A 17,679-nucleotide genomic window follows, 5' to 3' on the forward strand; every position below is an offset into this window, starting at 1 on the left:
CCTAGAAGAATAACAAACTGTGCAAGGATGGAGGTTGTAGGAGCAAGGAGAAGTTGTCTGTAAAGTTGGTGGATGCCTATTTTCCATTTTGCAGTCCCTTGTCTCCCTCTTGTGGCCTCCTGGAGGCAACTAGCTGTGCAAAAAAAAGACAGCCTGGCGGCCGGCTGTTGCAGTGTTGCCCTCTCAGGCAACACTGAGTGACTGACTGAGCCTCACCGTCTTATATAAAGTTCAGACGGAACTTTGCACGTGTCATAGTGGAGCCCTCAGGATTCCAGAGCCAGCTTTCTGACATCATAATGGGGCCTCAGAGATAAAAGCCTGGGCCCAGGCAGTGTTGGTCAGTGCTGCTCAGCAGGCAGCACTGGACTGGACTGGATTACAGCTGATACAAGGTGTGAAGGAACAAGGGGTGGCTGTGGGCATGCACTTGCTGCCGCTGCCAGTGTTTATCTGCATGGCAGCAGGGCATTTGGGCGTTGCCAGGAAGGCGTTTTTATGTAGATTCCTCCTCTTTCAGCACTGCATTGTGGTGCAAGCAAAAGAAGCAAATCCTGTCTGGCTTCCTCTCCGGCCTTTATTCACCTCCCGTGTAGCTGTGAGTGTGTGAGCCTGCAGGGCCCCATGGAATTGCCTAGAAGTAGGCTGAATCGCTGCAAGGGCTGAACAGCAGTATCGGGCAGGCTCGGGCAACGCGCGGCCCGTTCGGGTTATCGCTTCTCGGCCTTTTGGCTAAGATCAAGTGTAGTATCTGTTCTTATCAGTTTAATATCTGATACGTCCCCTATCTGGGGACCATATATTAAATGGATTTTTAGAACAGGGAGATGGAAATAGAGCTTGCTCTGTCCACTCCACGTATTGACCTGGTATTGCAGTATTTCCAGGACCGGTGCACCCTTTCCTTATGTGTTGACTAAAAGCAGATTCCAAAAGTGTTTTTTGTCTTTGCTATTGTTTCTGTCTTTCTGAAGGGATCTCCCCTTTTAATCCCATTATTTCAACACCTGTTGGACAATGCATGAGTGATAATGAGCTCATTGATTAAATGCAATTAATGAATAGATTGCCATCTCTTGTTGTGTGTCGTCTGTGTTTCTGTGTTTCCGGCATTTCACATTGGAACACCTCATTCACCTTCCTTGTCTTCTCTCCGCCCTCCCTTTTAGGTAAGTTAAAGAGCTGCACCTGAGCCAGCCACTGATTGATTGATTGATTGATTGATTGATTGATTGATTGATTGATTGATTGATGCAGCACAACAGTCAAATAGTGGAGTGGAGTAGGGGAACAGCAAACAGCCAATAAAGCAGCCCGCCCGCTCGCCTGCCCGCCACAATGGACCTACCTGTGTACACTAGATGGATGTGATGGAATGTACTGTCGTCCCTACATTTCAAGAAGAAGTAAGAATTGCAGTTGCAACAAAGCCTTGCTTGCCTACAAAGAGAGCAGCAATTTGGATTTGTTACTATGTTACCTAGAAGAATAACAAACTGTGCAAGGATGGAGGTTGTAGGAGCAAGGAGAAGTTGTCTGTAAAGTTGGTGGATGCCTATTTTCCATTTTGCAGTCCCTTGTCTCCCTCTTGTGGCCTCCTGGAGGCAACTAGCTGTGCAAAAAAAAGACAGCCTGGCGGCCGGCTGTTGCAGTGTTGCCCTCTCAGGCAACACTGAGTGACTGACTGAGCCTCACCGTCTTATATAAAGTTCAGACGGAACTTTGCACGTGTCATAGTGGAGCCCTCAGGATTCCAGAGCCAGCTTTCTGACATCATAATGGGGCCTCAGAGATAAAAGCCTGGGCCCAGGCAGTGTTGGTCAGTGCTGCTCAGCAGGCAGCACTGGACTGGACTGGATTACAGCTGATACAAGGTGTGAAGGAACAAGGGGTGGCTGTGGGCATGCACTTGCTGCCGCTGCCAGTGTTTATCTGCATGGCAGCAGGGCATTTGGGCGTTGCCAGGAAGGCGTTTTTATGTAGATTCCTCCTCTTTCAGCACTGCATTGTGGTGCAAGCAAAAGAAGCAAATCCTGTCTGGCTTCCTCTCCGGCCTTTATTCACCTCCCGTGTAGCTGTGAGTGTGTGAGCCTGCAGGGCCCCATGGAATTGCCTAGAAGTAGGCTGAATCGCTGCAAGGGCTGAACAGCAGTATCGGGCAGGCTCGGGCAACGCGCGGCCCGTTCGGGTTATCGCTTCTCGGCCTTTTGGCTAAGATCAAGTGTAGTATCTGTTCTTATCAGTTTAATATCTGATACGTCCCCTATCTGGGGACCATATATTAAATGGATTTTTAGAACAGGGAGATGGAAATAGAGCTTGCTCTGTCCACTCCACGCATTGACCTGGTATTGCAGTATTTCCAGGACCGGTGCACCCTTTCCTTATGTGTTGACTAAAAGCAGATTCCAAAAGTGTTTTTTGTCTTTGCTATTGTTTCTGTCTTTCTGAAGGGATCTCCCCTTTTAATCCCATTATTTCAACACCTGTTGGACAATGCATGAGTGATAATGAGCTCATTGATTAAATGCAATTAATGAATAGATTGCCACCTCTTGTTGTGTGTCGTCTGTGTTTCTGTGTTTCCGGCATTTCACATTGGAACACCTCATTCACCTTCCTTGTCTTCTCTCCGCCCTCCCTTTTAGGTAAGTTAAAGAGCTGCACCTGAGCCAGCCACTGATTGATTGATTGATTGATTGATTGATTGATTGATTGATTGATTGATTGATTGATTGATTGATTGATTGATGCAGCACAACAGTCAAATAGTGGAGTGGAGTAGGGGAACAGCAAACAGCCAATAAAGCAGCCCGCCCGCTCGCCTGCCCGCCACAATGGACCTACCTGTGTACACTAGATGGATGTGATGGAATGTACTGTCGTCCCTACATTTCAAGAAGAAGTAAGAATTGCAGTTGCAACAAAGCCTTGCTTGCCTACAAAGAGAGCAGCAATTTGGATTTGTTACTATGTTACCTAGAAGAATAACAAACTGTGCAAGGATGGAGGTTGTAGGAGCAAGGAGAAGTTGTCTGTAAAGTTGGTGGATGCCTATTTTCCATTTTGCAGTCCCTTGTCTCCCTCTTGTGGCCTCCTGGAGGCAACTAGCTGTGCAAAAAAAAGACAGCCTGGCGGCCGGCTGTTGCAGTGTTGCCCTCTCAGGCAACACTGAGTGACTGACTGAGCCTCACCGTCTTATATAAAGTTCAGACGGAACTTTGCACGTGTCATAGTGGAGCCCTCAGGATTCCAGAGCCAGCTTTCTGACATCATAATGGGGCCTCAGAGATAAAAGCCTGGGCCCAGGCAGTGTTGGTCAGTGCTGCTCAGCAGGCAGCACTGGACTGGACTGGATTACAGCTGATACAAGGTGTGAAGGAACAAGGGGTGGCTGTGGGCATGCACTTGCTGCCGCTGCCAGTGTTTATCTGCATGGCAGCAGGGCATTTGGGCGTTGCCAGGAAGGCGTTTTTATGTAGATTCCTCCTCTTTCAGCACTGCATTGTGGTGCAAGCAAAAGAAGCAAATCCTGTCTGGCTTCCTCTCCGGCCTTTATTCACCTCCCGTGTAGCTGTGAGTGTGTGAACCTGCAGGGCCCCATGGAATTGCCTAGAAGTAGGCTGAATCGCTGCAAGGGCTGAACAGCAGTATCGGGCAGGCTCGGGCAACGCGCGGCCCGTTCGGGTTATCGCTTCTCGGCCTTTTGGCTAAGATCAAGTGTAGTATCTGTTCTTATCAGTTTAATATCTGATACGTCCCCTATCTGGGGACCATATATTAAATGGATTTTTAGAACAGGGAGATGGAAATAGAGCTTGCTCTGTCCACTCCACGCATTGACCTGGTATTGCAGTATTTCCAGGACCGGTGCACCCTTTCCTTATGTGTTGACTAAAAGCAGATTCCAAAAGTGTTTTTTGTCTTTGCTATTGTTTCTGTCTTTCTGAAGGGATCTCCCCTTTTAATCCCATTATTTCAACACCTGTTGGACAATGCATGAGTGATAATGAGCTCATTGATTAAATGCAATTAATGAATAGATTGCCACCTCTTGTTGTGTGTCGTCTGTGTTTCTGTGTTTCCGGCATTTCACATTGGAACACCTCATTCACCTTCCTTGTCTTCTCTCCGCCCTCCCTTTTAGGTAAGTTAAAGAGCTGCACCTGAGCCAGCCACTGATTGATTGATTGATTGATTGATTGATTGATTGATTGATTGATTGATTGATGCAGCACAACAGTCAAATAGTGGAGTGGAGTAGGGGAACAGCAAACAGCCAATAAAGCAGCCCGCCCGCTCGCCTGCCCGCCACAATGGACCTACCTGTGTACACTAGATGGATGTGATGGAATGTACTGTCGTCCCTACATTTCAAGAAGAAGTAAGAATTGCAGTTGCAACAAAGCCTTGCTTGCCTACAAAGAGAGCAGCAATTTGGATTTGTTACTATGTTACCTAGAAGAATAACAAACTGTGCAAGGATGGAGGTTGTAGGAGCAAGGAGAAGTTGTCTGTAAAGTTGGTGGATGCCTATTTTCCATTTTGCAGTCCCTTGTCTCCCTCTTGTGGCCTCCTGGAGGCAACTAGCTGTGCAAAAAAAAGACAGCCTGGCGGCCGGCTGTTGCAGTGTTGCCCTCTCAGGCAACACTGAGTGACTGACTGAGCCTCACCGTCTTATATAAAGTTCAGACGGAACTTTGCACGTGTCATAGTGGAGCCCTCAGGATTCCAGAGCCAGCTTTCTGACATCATAATGGGGCCTCAGAGATAAAAGCCTGGGCCCAGGCAGTGTTGGTCAGTGCTGCTCAGCAGGCAGCACTGGACTGGACTGGATTACAGCTGATACAAGGTGTGAAGGAACAAGGGGTGGCTGTGGGCATGCACTTGCTGCCGCTGCCAGTGTTTATCTGCATGGCAGCAGGGCATTTGGGCGTTGCCAGGAAGGCGTTTTTATGTAGATTCCTCCTCTTTCAGCACTGCATTGTGGTGCAAGCAAAAGAAGCAAATCCTGTCTGGCTTCCTCTCCGGCCTTTATTCACCTCCCGTGTAGCTGTGAGTGTGTGAACCTGCAGGGCCCCATGGAATTGCCTAGAAGTAGGCTGAATCGCTGCAAGGGCTGAACAGCAGTATCGGGCAGGCTCGGGCAACGCGCGGCCCGTTCGGGTTATCGCTTCTCGGCCTTTTGGCTAAGATCAAGTGTAGTATCTGTTCTTATCAGTTTAATATCTGATACGTCCCCTATCTGGGGACCATATATTAAATGGATTTTTAGAACAGGGAGATGGAAATAGAGCTTGCTCTGTCCACTCCACGCATTGACCTGGTATTGCAGTATTTCCAGGACCGGTGCACCCTTTCCTTATGTGTTGACTAAAAGCAGATTCCAAAAGTGTTTTTTGTCTTTGCTATTGTTTCTGTCTTTCTGAAGGGATCTCCCCTTTTAATCCCATTATTTCAACACCTGTTGGACAATGCATGAGTGATAATGAGCTCATTGATTAAATGCAATTAATGAATAGATTGCCACCTCTTGTTGTGTGTCGTCTGTGTTTCTGTGTTTCCGGCATTTCACATTGGAACACCTCATTCACCTTCCTTGTCTTCTCTCCGCCCTTTTAGGTAAGTTAAAGAGCTGCACCTGAGCCAGCCACTGATTGATTGATTGATTGATTGATTGATTGATTGATGCAGCACAACAGTCAAATAGTGGAGTGGAGTAGGGGAACAGCAAACAGCCAATAAAGCAGCCCGCCCGCTCGCCTGCCCGCCACAATGGACCTACCTGTGTACACTAGATGGATGTGATGGAATGTACTGTCGTCCCTACATTTCAAGAAGAAGTAAGAATTGCAGTTGCAACAAAGCCTTGCTTGCCTACAAAGAGAGCAGCAATTTGGATTTGTTACTATGTTACCTAGAAGAATAACAAACTGTGCAAGGATGGAGGTTGTAGGAGCAAGGAGAAGTTGTCTGTAAAGTTGGTGGATGCCTATTTTCCATTTTGCAGTCCCTTGTCTCCCTCTTGTGGCCTCCTGGAGGCAACTAGCTGTGCAAAAAAAAGACAGCCTGGCGGCCGGCTGTTGCAGTGTTGCCCTCTCAGGCAACACTGAGTGACTGACTGAGCCTCACCGTCTTATATAAAGTTCAGACGGAACTTTGCACGTGTCATAGTGGAGCCCTCAGGATTCCAGAGCCAGCTTTCTGACATCATAATGGGGCCTCAGAGATAAAAGCCTGGGCCCAGGCAGTGTTGGTCAGTGCTGCTCAGCAGGCAGCACTGGACTGGACTGGATTACAGCTGATACAAGGTGTGAAGGAACAAGGGGTGGCTGTGGGCATGCACTTGCTGCCGCTGCCAGTGTTTATCTGCATGGCAGCAGGGCATTTGGGCGTTGCCAGGAAGGCGTTTTTATGTAGATTCCTCCTCTTTCAGCACTGCATTGTGGTGCAAGCAAAAGAAGCAAATCCTGTCTGGCTTCCTCTCCGGCCTTTATTCACCTCCCGTGTAGCTGTGAGTGTGTGAGCCTGCAGGGCCCCATGGAATTGCCTAGAAGTAGGCTGAATCGCTGCAAGGGCTGAACAGCAGTATCGGGCAGGCTCGGGCAACGCGCGGCCCGTTCGGGTTATCGCTTCTCGGCCTTTTGGCTAAGATCAAGTGTAGTATCTGTTCTTATCAGTTTAATATCTGATACGTCCCCTATCTGGGGACCATATATTAAATGGATTTTTAGAACAGGGAGATGGAAATAGAGCTTGCTCTGTCCACTCCACGCATTGACCTGGTATTGCAGTATTTCCAGGACCGGTGCACCCTTTCCTTATGTGTTGACTAAAAGCAGATTCCAAAAGTGTTTTTTGTCTTTGCTATTGTTTCTGTCTTTCTGAAGGGATCTCCCCTTTTAATCCCATTATTTCAACACCTGTTGGACAATGCATGAGTGATAATGAGCTCATTGATTAAATGCAATTAATGAATAGATTGCCACCTCTTGTTGTGTGTCGTCTGTGTTTCTGTGTTTCCGGCATTTCACATTGGAACACCTCATTCACCTTCCTTGTCTTCTCTCCGCCCTCCCTTTTAGGTAAGTTAAAGAGCTGCACCTGAGCCAGCCACTGATTGATTGATTGATTGATTGATTGATTGATTGATTGATTGATTGATTGATTGATTGATTGATGCAGCACAACAGTCAAATAGTGGAGTGGAGTAGGGGAACAGCAAACAGCCAATAAAGCAGCCCGCCCGCTCGCCTGCCCGCCACAATGGACCTACCTGTGTACACTAGATGGATGTGATGGAATGTACTGTCGTCCCTACATTTCAAGAAGAAGTAAGAATTGCAGTTGCAACAAAGCCTTGCTTGCCTACAAAGAGAGCAGCAATTTGGATTTGTTACTATGTTACCTAGAAGAATAACAAACTGTGCAAGGATGGAGGTTGTAGGAGCAAGGAGAAGTTGTCTGTAAAGTTGGTGGATGCCTATTTTCCATTTTGCAGTCCCTTGTCTCCCTCTTGTGGCCTCCTGGAGGCAACTAGCTGTGCAAAAAAAAGACAGCCTGGCGGCCGGCTGTTGCAGTGTTGCCCTCTCAGGCAACACTGAGTGACTGACTGAGCCTCACCGTCTTATATAAAGTTCAGACGGAACTTTGCACGTGTCATAGTGGAGCCCTCAGGATTCCAGAGCCAGCTTTCTGACATCATAATGGGGCCTCAGAGATAAAAGCCTGGGCCCAGGCAGTGTTGGTCAGTGCTGCTCAGCAGGCAGCACTGGACTGGACTGGATTACAGCTGATACAAGGTGTGAATGAACAAGGGGTGGCTGTGGGCATGCACTTGCTGCCGCTGCCAGTGTTTATCTGCATGGCAGCAGGGCATTTGGGCGTTGCCAGGAAGGCGTTTTTATGTAGATTCCTCCTCTTTCAGCACTGCATTGTGGTGCAAGCAAAAGAAGCAAATCCTGTCTGGCTTCCTCTCCGGCCTTTATTCACCTCCCGTGTAGCTGTGAGTGTGTGAGCCTGCAGGGCCCCATGGAATTGCCTAGAAGTAGGCTGAATCGCTGCAAGGGCTGAACAGCAGTATCGGGCAGGCTCGGGCAACGCGCGGCCCGTTCGGGTTATCGCTTCTCGGCCTTTTGGCTAAGATCAAGTGTAGTATCTGTTCTTATCAGTTTAATATCTGATACGTCCCCTATCTGGGGACCATATATTAAATGGATTTTTAGAACAGGGAGATGGAAATAGAGCTTGCTCTGTCCACTCCACGCATTGACCTGGTATTGCAGTATTTCCAGGACCGGTGCACCCTTTCCTTATGTGTTGACTAAAAGCAGATTCCAAAAGTGTTTTTTGTCTTTGCTATTGTTTCTGTCTTTCTGAAGGGATCTCCCCTTTTAATCCCATTATTTCAACACCTGTTGGACAATGCATGAGTGATAATGAGCTCATTGATTAAATGCAATTAATGAATAGATTGCCACCTCTTGTTGTGTGTCGTCTGTGTTTCTGTGTTTCCGGCATTTCACATTGGAACACCTCATTCACCTTCCTTGTCTTCTCTCCGCCCTCCCTTTTAGGTAAGTTAAAGAGCTGCACCTGAGCCAGCCACTGATTGATTGATTGATTGATTGATTGATTGATTGATTGATTGATTGATGCAGCACAACAGTCAAATAGTGGAGTGGAGTAGGGGAACAGCAAACAGCCAATAAAGCAGCCCGCCCGCTCGCCTGCCCGCCACAATGGACCTACCTGTGTACACTAGATGGATGTGATGGAATGTACTGTCGTCCCTACATTTCAAGAAGAAGTAAGAATTGCAGTTGCAACAAAGCCTTGCTTGCCTACAAAGAGAGCAGCAATTTGGATTTGTTACTATGTTACCTAGAAGAATAACAAACTGTGCAAGGATGGAGGTTGTAGGAGCAAGGAGAAGTTGTCTGTAAAGTTGGTGGATGCCTATTTTCCATTTTGCAGTCCCTTGTCTCCCTCTTGTGGCCTCCTGGAGGCAACTAGCTGTGCAAAAAAAAAGACAGCCTGGCGGCCGGCTGTTGCAGTGTTGCCCTCTCAGGCAACACTGAGTGACTGACTGAGCCTCACCGTCTTATATAAAGTTCAGACGGAACTTTGCACGTGTCATAGTGGAGCCCTCAGGATTCCAGAGCCAGCTTTCTGACATCATAATGGGGCCTCAGAGATAAAAGCCTGGGCCCAGGCAGTGTTGGTCAGTGCTGCTCAGCAGGCAGCACTGGACTGGACTGGATTACAGCTGATACAAGGTGTGAAGGAACAAGGGGTGGCTGTGGGCATGCACTTGCTGCCGCTGCCAGTGTTTATCTGCATGGCAGCAGGGCATTTGGGCGTTGCCAGGAAGGCGTTTTTATGTAGATTCCTCCTCTTTCAGCACTGCATTGTGGTGCAAGCAAAAGAAGCAAATCCTGTCTGGCTTCCTCTCCGGCCTTTATTCACCTCCCGTGTAGCTGTGAGTGTGTGAGCCTGCAGGGCCCCATGGAATTGCCTAGAAGTAGGCTGAATCGCTGCAAGGGCTGAACAGCAGTATCGGGCAGGCTCGGGCAACGTGCGGCCCGTTCGGGTTATCGCTTCTCGGCCTTTTGGCTAAGATCAAGTGTAGTATCTGTTCTTATCAGTTTAATATCTGATACGTCCCCTATCTGGGGACCATATATTAAATGGATTTTTAGAACAGGGAGATGGAAATAGAGCTTGCTCTGTCCACTCCACGCATTGACCTGGTATTGCAGTATTTCCAGGACCGCTGCACCCTTTCCTTATGTGTTGACTAAAAGCAGATTCCAAAAGTGTTTTTTGTCTTTGCTATTGTTTCTGTCTTTCTGAAGGGATCTCCCCTTTTAATCCCATTATTTCAACACCTGTTGGACAATGCATGAGTGATAATGAGCTCATTGATTAAATGCAATTAATGAATAGATTGCCACCTCTTGTTGTGTGTCGTCTGTGTTTCTGTGTTTCCGGCATTTCACATTGGAACACCTCATTCACCTTCCTTGTCTTCTCTCCGCCCTCCCTTTTAGGTAAGTTAAAGAGCTGCACCTGAGCCAGCCACTGATTGATTGATTGATTGATTGATTGATTGATTGATTGATTGATTGATGCAGCACAACAGTCAAATAGTGGAGTGGAGTAGGGGAACAGCAAACAGCCAATAAAGCAGCCCGCCCGCTCGCCTGCCCGCCACAATGGACCTACCTGTGTACACTAGATGGATGTGATGGAATGTACTGTCGTCCCTACATTTCAAGAAGAAGTAAGAATTGCAGTTGCAACAAAGCCTTGCTTGCCTACAAAGAGAGCAGCAATTTGGATTTGTTACTATGTTACCTAGAAGAATAACAAACTGTGCAAGGATGGAGGTTGTAGGAGCAAGGAGAAGTTGTCTGTAAAGTTGGTGGATGCCTATTTTCCATTTTGCAGTCCCTTGTCTCCCTCTTGTGGCCTCCTGGAGGCAACTAGCTGTGCAAAAAAAAGACAGCCTGGCGGCCGGCTGTTGCAGTGTTGCCCTCTCAGGCAACACTGAGTGACTGACTGAGCCTCACCGTCTTATATAAAGTTCAGACGGAACTTTGCACGTGTCATAGTGGAGCCCTCAGGATTCCAGAGCCAGCTTTCTGACATCATAATGGGGCCTCAGAGATAAAAGCCTGGGCCCAGGCAGTGTTGGTCAGTGCTGCTCAGCAGGCAGCACTGGACTGGACTGGATTACAGCTGATACAAGGTGTGAAGGAACAAGGGGTGGCTGTGGGCATGCACTTGCTGCCGCTGCCAGTGTTTATCTGCATGGCAGCAGGGCATTTGGGCGTTGCCAGGAAGGCGTTTTTATGTAGATTCCTCCTCTTTCAGCACTGCATTGTGGTGCAAGCAAAAGAAGCAAATCCTGTCTGGCTTCCTCTCCGGCCTTTATTCACCTCCCGTGTAGCTGTGAGTGTGTGAGCCTGCAGGGCCCCATGGAATTGCCTAGAAGTAGGCTGAATCGCTGCAAGGGCTGAACAGCAGTATCGGGCAGGCTCGGGCAACGCGCGGCCCGTTCGGGTTATCGCTTCTCGGCCTTTTGGCTAAGATCAAGTGTAGTATCTGTTCTTATCAGTTTAATATCTGATACGTCCCCTATCTGGGGACCATATATTAAATGGATTTTTAGAACAGGGAGATGGAAATAGAGCTTGCTCTGTCCACTCCACGCATTGACCTGGTATTGCAGTATTTCCAGGACCGGTGCACCCTTTCCTTATGTGTTGACTAAAAGCAGATTCCAAAAGTGTTTTTTGTCTTTGCTATTGTTTCTGTCTTTCTGAAGGGATCTCCCCTTTTAATCCCATTATTTCAACACCTGTTGGACAATGCATGAGTGATAATGAGCTCATTGATTAAATGCAATTAATGAATAGATTGCCACCTCTTGTTGTGTGTCGTCTGTGTTTCTGTGTTTCCGGCATTTCACATTGGAACACCTCATTCACCTTCCTTGTCTTCTCTCCGCCCTCCCTTTTAGGTAAGTTAAAGAGCTGCACCTGAGCCAGCCACTGATTGATTGATTGATTGATTGATTGATTGATTGATTGATTGATTGATTGATGCAGCACAACAGTCAAATAGTGGAGTGGAGTAGGGGAACAGCAAACAGCCAATAAAGCAGCCCGCCCGCTCGCCTGCCCGCCACAATGGACCTACCTGTGTACACTAGATGGATGTGATGGAATGTACTGTCGTCCCTACATTTCAAGAAGAAGTAAGAATTGCAGTTGCAACAAAGCCTTGCTTGCCTACAAAGAGAGCAGCAATTTGGATTTGTTACTATGTTACCTAGAAGAATAACAAACTGTGCAAGGATGGAGGTTGTAGGAGCAAGGAGAAGTTGTCTGTAAAGTTGGTGGATGCCTATTTTCCATTTTGCAGTCCCTTGTCTCCCTCTTGTGGCCTCCTGGAGGCAACTAGCTGTGCAAAAAAAAGACAGCCTGGCGGCCGGCTGTTGCAGTGTTGCCCTCTCAGGCAACACTGAGTGACTGACTGAGCCTCACCGTCTTATATAAAGTTCAGACGGAACTTTGCACGTGTCATAGTGGAGCCCTCAGGATTCCAGAGCCAGCTTTCTGACATCATAATGGGGCCTCAGAGATAAAAGCCTGGGCCCAGGCAGTGTTGGTCAGTGCTGCTCAGCAGGCAGCACTGGACTGGACTGGATTACAGCTGATACAAGGTGTGAAGGAACAAGGGGTGGCTGTGGGCATGCACTTGCTGCCGCTGCCAGTGTTTATCTGCATGGCAGCAGGGCATTTGGGCGTTGCCAGGAAGGCGTTTTTATGTAGATTCCTCCTCTTTCAGCACTGCATTGTGGTGCAAGCAAAAGAAGCAAATCCTGTCTGGCTTCCTCTCCGGCCTTTATTCACCTCCCGTGTAGCTGTGAGTGTGTGAGCCTGCAGGGCCCCATGGAATTGCCTAGAAGTAGGCTGAATCGCTGCAAGGGCTGAACAGCAGTATCGGGCAGGCTCGGGCAACGCGCGGCCCGTTCGGGTTATCGCTTCTCGGCCTTTTGGCTAAGATCAAGTGTAGTATCTGTTCTTATCAGTTTAATATCTGATACGTCCCCTATCTGGGGACCATATATTAAATGGATTTTTAGAACAGGGAGATGGAAATAGAGCTTGCTCTGTCCACTCCACGCATTGACCTGGTATTGCAGTATTTCCAGGACCGGTGCACCCTTTCCTTATGTGTTGACTAAAAGCAGATTCCAAAAGTGTTTTTTGTCTTTGCTATTGTTTCTGTCTTTCTGAAGGGATCTCCCCTTTTAATCCCATTATTTCAACACCTGTTGGACAATGCATGAGTGATAATGAGCTCATTGATTAAATGCAATTAATGAATAGATTGCCACCTCTTGTTGTGTGTCGTCTGTGTTTCTGTGTTTCCGGCATTTCACATTGGAACACCTCATTCACCTTCCTTGTCTTCTCTCCGCCCTCCCTTTTAGGTAAGTTAAAGAGCTGCACCTGAGCCAGCCACTGATTGATTGATTGATTGATTGATTGATTGATTGATTGATTGATTGATTGATTGATGCAGCACAACAGTCAAATAGTGGAGTGGAGTAGGGGAACAGCAAACAGCCAATAAAGCAGCCCGCCCGCTCGCCTGCCCGCCACAATGGACCTACCTGTGTACACTAGATGGATGTGATGGAATGTACTGTCGTCCCTACATTTCAAGAAGAAGTAAGAATTGCAGTTGCAACAAAGCCTTGCTTGCCTACAAAGAGAGCAGCAATTTGGATTTGTTACTATGTTACCTAGAAGAATAACAAACTGTGCAAGGATGGAGGTTGTAGGAGCAAGGAGAAGTTGTCTGTAAAGTTGGTGGATGCCTATTTTCCATTTTGCAGTCCCTTGTCTCCCTCTTGTGGCCTCCTGGAGGCAACTAGCTGTGCAAAAAAAAGACAGCCTGGCGGCCGGCTGTTGCAGTGTTGCCCTCTCAGGCAACACTGAGTGACTGACTGAGCCTCACCGTCTTATATAAAGTTCAGACGGAACTTTGCACGTGTCATAGTGGAGCCCTCAGGATTCCAGAGCCAGCTTTCTGACATCATAATGGGGCCTCAGAGATAAAAGCCTGGGCCCAGGCAGTGTTGGTCAGTGCTGCTCAGCAGGCAGCACTGGACTGGACTGGATTACAGCTGATACAAGGTGTGAAGGAACAAGGGGTGGCTGTGGGCATGCACTTGCTGCCGCTGCCAGTGTTTATCTGCATGGCAGCAGGGCATTTGGGCGTTGCCAGGAAGGCGTTTTTATGTAGATTCCTCCTCTTTCAGCACTGCATTGTGGTGCAAGCAAAAGAAGCAAATCCTGTCTGGCTTCCTCTCCGGCCTTTATTCACCTCCCGTGTAGCTGTGAGTGTGTGAGCCTGCAGGGCCCCATGGAATTGCCTAGAAGTAGGCTGAATCGCTGCAAGGGCTGAACAGCAGTATCGGGCAGGCTCGGGCAACGCGCGGCCCGTTCGGGTTATCGCTTCTCGGCCTTTTGGCTAAGATCAAGTGTAGTATCTGTTCTTATCAGTTTAATATCTGATACGTCCCCTATCTGGGGACCATATATTAAATGGATTTTTAGAACAGGGAGATGGAAATAGAGCTTGCTCTGTCCACTCCACGCATTGACCTGGTATTGCAGTATTTCCAGGACCGGTGCACCCTTTCCTTATGTGTTGACTAAAAGCAGATTCCAAAAGTGTTTTTTGTCTTTGCTATTGTTTCTGTCTTTCTGAAGGGATCTCCCCTTTTAATCCCATTATTTCAACACCTGTTGGACAATGCATGAGTGATAATGAGCTCATTGATTAAATGCAATTAATGAATAGATTGCCACCTCTTGTTGTGTGTCGTCTGTGTTTCTGTGTTTCCGGCATTTCACATTGGAACACCTCATTCACCTTCCTTGTCTTCTCTCCGCCCTCCCTTTTAGGTAAGTTAAAGAGCTGCACCTGAGCCAGCCACTTGATTGATTGATTGATTGATTGATTGATTGATTGATTGATTGATTGATGCAGCACAACAGTCAAATAGTGGAGTGGAGTAGGGGAACAGCAAACAGCCAATAAAGCAGCCCGCCCGCTCGCCTGCCCGCCACAATGGACCTACCTGTGTACACTAGATGGATGTGATGGAATGTACTGTCGTCCCTACATTTCAAGAAGAAGTAAGAATTGCAGTTGCAACAAAGCCTTGCTTGCCTACAAAGAGAGCAGCAATTTGGATTTGTTACTATGTTACCTAGAAGAATAACAAACTGTGCAAGGATGGAGGTTGTAGGAGCAAGGAGAAGTTGTCTGTAAAGTTGGTGGATGCCTATTTTCCATTTTGCAGTCCCTTGTCTCCCTCTTGTGGCCTCCTGGAGGCAACTAGCTGTGCAAAAAAAAGACAGCCTGGCGGCCGGCTGTTGCAGTGTTGCCCTCTCAGGCAACACTGAGTGACTGACTGAGCCTCACCGTCTTATATAAAGTTCAGACGGAACTTTGCACGTGTCATAGTGGAGCCCTCAGGATTCCAGAGCCAGCTTTCTGACATCATAATGGGGCCTCAGAGATAAAAGCCTGGGCCCAGGCAGTGTTGGTCAGTGCTGCTCAGCAGGCAGCACTGGACTGGACTGGATTACAGCTGATACAAGGTGTGAAGGAACAAGGGGTGGCTGTGGGCATGCACTTGCTGCCGCTGCCAGTGTTTATCTGCATGGCAGCAGGGCATTTGGGCGTTGCCAGGAAGGCGTTTTTATGTAGATTCCTCCTCTTTCAGCACTGCATTGTGGTGCAAGCAAAAGAAGCAAATCCTGTCTGGCTTCCTCTCCGGCCTTTATTCACCTCCCGTGTAGCTGTGAGTGTGTGAGCCTGCAGGGCCCCATGGAATTGCCTAGAAGTAGGCTGAATCGCTGCAAGGGCTGAACAGCAGTATCGGGCAGGCTCGGGCAACGCGCGGCCCGTTCGGGTTATCGCTTCTCGGCCTTTTGGCTAAGATCAAGTGTAGTATCTGTTCTTATCAGTTTAATATCTGATACGTCCCCTATCTGGGGACCATATATTAAATGGATTTTTAGAACAGGGAGATGGAAATAGAGCTTGCTCTGTCCACTCCACGCATTGACCTGGTATTGCAGTATTTCCAGGACCGGTGCACCCTTTCCTTATGTGTTGACTAAAAGCAGATTCCAAAAGTGTTTTTTGTCTTTGCTATTGTTTCTGTCTTTCTGAAGGGATCTCCCCTTTTAATCCCATTATTTCAACACCTGTTGGACAATGCATGAGTGATAATGAGCTCATTGATTAAATGCAATTAATGAATAGATTGCCACCTCTTGTTGTGTGTCGTCTGTGTTTCTGTGTTTCCGGCATTTCACATTGGAACACCTCATTCACCTTCCTTGTCTTCTCTCCGCCCTCCCTTTTAGGTAAGTTAAAGAGCTGCACCTGAGCCAGCCACTGATTGATTGATTGATTGATTGATTGATTGATTGATTGATTGATTGATTGATTGATTGATGCAGCACAACAGTCAAATAGTGGAGTGGAGTAGGGGAACAGCAAACAGCCAATAAAGCAGCCCGCCCGCTCGCCTGCCCGCCACAATGGACCTACCTGTGTACACTAGATGGATGTGATGGAATGTACTGTCGTCCCTACATTTCAAGAAGAAGTAAGAATTGCAGTTGCAACAAAGCCTTGCTTGCCTACAAAGAGAGCAGCAATTTGGATTTGTTACTATGTTACCTAGAAGAATAACAAACTGTGCAAGGATGGAGGTTGTAGGAGCAAGGAGAAGTTGTCTGTAAAGTTGGTGGATGCCTATTTTCCATTTTGCAGTCCCTTGTCTCCCTCTTGTGGCCTCCTGGAGGCAACTAGCTGTGCAAAAAAAAGATAGCCTGGCGGCCGGCTGTTGCAGTGTTGCCCTCTCAGGCAACACTGAGTGACTGACTGAGCCTCACCGTCTTATATAAAGTTCAGACGGAACTTTGCACGTGTCATAGTGGAGCCCTCAGGATTCCAGAGCCAGCTTTCTGACATCATAATGGGGCCTCAGAGATAAAAGCCTGGGCCCAGGCAGTGTTGGTCAGTGCTGCTCAGCAGGCAGCACTGGACTGGACTGGATTACAGCTGATACAAGGTGTGAAGGAACAAGGGGTGGCTGTGGGCATGCACTTGCTGCCGCTGCCAGTGTTTATCTGCATGGCAGCAGGGCATTTGGGCGTTGCCAGGAAGGCGTTTTTATGTAGATTCCTCCTCTTTCAGCACTGCATTGTGGTGCAAGCAAAAGAAGCAAATCCTGTCTGGCTTCCTCTCCGGCCTTTATTCACCTCCCGTGTAGCTGTGAGTGTGTGAGCCTGCAGGGCCCCATGGAATTGCCTAGAAGTAGGCTGAATCGCTGCAAGGGCTGAACAGCAGTATCGGGCAGGCTCGGGCAACGCGCGGCCCGTTCGGGTTATCGCTTCTCGGCCTTTTGGCTAAGATCAAGTGTAGTATCTGTTCTTATCAGTTTAATATCTGATACGTCCCCTATCTGGGGACCATATATTAAATGGATTTTTAGAACAGGGAGATGGAAATAGAGCTTGCTCTGTCCACTCCACGCATTGACCTGGTATTGCAGTATTTCCAGGACCGGTGCACCCTTTCCTTATGTGTTGACTAAAAGCAGATTCCAAAAGTGTTTTTTGTCTTTGCTATTGTTTCTGTCTTTCTGAAGGGATCTCCCCTTTTAATCCCATTATTTCAACACCTGTTGGACAATGCATGAGTGATAATGAGCTCATTGATTAAATGCAATTAATGAATAGATTGCCACCTCTTGTTGTGTGTCGTCTGTGTTTCTGTGTTTCCGGCATTTCACATTGGAACACCTCATTCACCTTCCTTGTCTTCTCTCCGCCCTCCCTTTTAGGTAAGTTAAAGAGCTGCACCTGAGCCAGCCACTGATTGATTGATTGATTGATTGATTGATTGATTGATTGATTGATTGATGCAGCACAACAGTCAAATAGTGGAGTGGAGTAGGGGAACAGCAAACAGCCAATAAAGCAGCCCGCCCGCTCGCCTGCCCGCCACAATGGACCTACCTGTGTACACTAGATGGATGTGATGGAATGTACTGTCGTCCCTACATTTCAA

General features: G+C 47.8%; 12 non-coding genes across 12 annotated transcripts; all 12 read left to right on the forward strand.

The window, feature by feature from the left end:
- Nucleotides 1-712: 712 nt before the first annotated feature.
- Nucleotides 713-903, forward strand: LOC142718321 (U2 spliceosomal RNA). Its single transcript, XR_012872450.1, has one exon. It is a non-coding gene; the product is annotated as a U2 spliceosomal RNA (small nuclear RNA).
- Nucleotides 904-2,191: 1,288 nt separating this feature from the next.
- Nucleotides 2,192-2,382, forward strand: LOC142718336 (U2 spliceosomal RNA). The gene has a single exon (XR_012872466.1). It is a non-coding gene; the product is annotated as a U2 spliceosomal RNA (small nuclear RNA).
- Nucleotides 2,383-3,690: 1,308 nt separating this feature from the next.
- On the forward strand, nucleotides 3,691-3,881 carry LOC142718337 (U2 spliceosomal RNA). The gene has a single exon (XR_012872467.1). It is a non-coding gene; the product is annotated as a U2 spliceosomal RNA (small nuclear RNA).
- Nucleotides 3,882-5,169: 1,288 nt separating this feature from the next.
- On the forward strand, nucleotides 5,170-5,360 carry LOC142718339 (U2 spliceosomal RNA). The gene has a single exon (XR_012872469.1). It is a non-coding gene; the product is annotated as a U2 spliceosomal RNA (small nuclear RNA).
- A 1,268-nt stretch (nucleotides 5,361-6,628) lies between these two features.
- LOC142718340 (U2 spliceosomal RNA) lies at nucleotides 6,629-6,819 on the forward strand. Its single transcript, XR_012872470.1, has one exon. It is a non-coding gene; the product is annotated as a U2 spliceosomal RNA (small nuclear RNA).
- A 1,300-nt stretch (nucleotides 6,820-8,119) lies between these two features.
- LOC142718341 (U2 spliceosomal RNA) lies at nucleotides 8,120-8,310 on the forward strand. Its single transcript, XR_012872471.1, has one exon. It is a non-coding gene; the product is annotated as a U2 spliceosomal RNA (small nuclear RNA).
- Nucleotides 8,311-9,595: 1,285 nt separating this feature from the next.
- LOC142718323 (U2 spliceosomal RNA) lies at nucleotides 9,596-9,786 on the forward strand. Its single transcript, XR_012872452.1, has one exon. It is a non-coding gene; the product is annotated as a U2 spliceosomal RNA (small nuclear RNA).
- Nucleotides 9,787-11,070: 1,284 nt separating this feature from the next.
- LOC142718343 (U2 spliceosomal RNA) lies at nucleotides 11,071-11,261 on the forward strand. Its single transcript, XR_012872472.1, has one exon. It is a non-coding gene; the product is annotated as a U2 spliceosomal RNA (small nuclear RNA).
- A 1,288-nt stretch (nucleotides 11,262-12,549) lies between these two features.
- On the forward strand, nucleotides 12,550-12,740 carry LOC142718344 (U2 spliceosomal RNA). The gene has a single exon (XR_012872473.1). It is a non-coding gene; the product is annotated as a U2 spliceosomal RNA (small nuclear RNA).
- A 1,292-nt stretch (nucleotides 12,741-14,032) lies between these two features.
- LOC142718345 (U2 spliceosomal RNA) lies at nucleotides 14,033-14,223 on the forward strand. Its single transcript, XR_012872474.1, has one exon. It is a non-coding gene; the product is annotated as a U2 spliceosomal RNA (small nuclear RNA).
- A 1,285-nt stretch (nucleotides 14,224-15,508) lies between these two features.
- Nucleotides 15,509-15,699, forward strand: LOC142718346 (U2 spliceosomal RNA). Its single transcript, XR_012872475.1, has one exon. It is a non-coding gene; the product is annotated as a U2 spliceosomal RNA (small nuclear RNA).
- Nucleotides 15,700-16,995: 1,296 nt separating this feature from the next.
- LOC142718347 (U2 spliceosomal RNA) lies at nucleotides 16,996-17,186 on the forward strand. Its single transcript, XR_012872477.1, has one exon. It is a non-coding gene; the product is annotated as a U2 spliceosomal RNA (small nuclear RNA).
- The last annotated feature ends 493 nt before the right edge of the window (nucleotides 17,187-17,679 follow it).

This window comes from Rhinoderma darwinii, unplaced genomic scaffold, assembly GCF_050947455.1.
Source record: "Rhinoderma darwinii isolate aRhiDar2 unplaced genomic scaffold, aRhiDar2.hap1 Scaffold_4610, whole genome shotgun sequence".
Taxonomy (NCBI): Eukaryota; Metazoa; Chordata; class Amphibia; order Anura; family Rhinodermatidae; genus Rhinoderma; species Rhinoderma darwinii.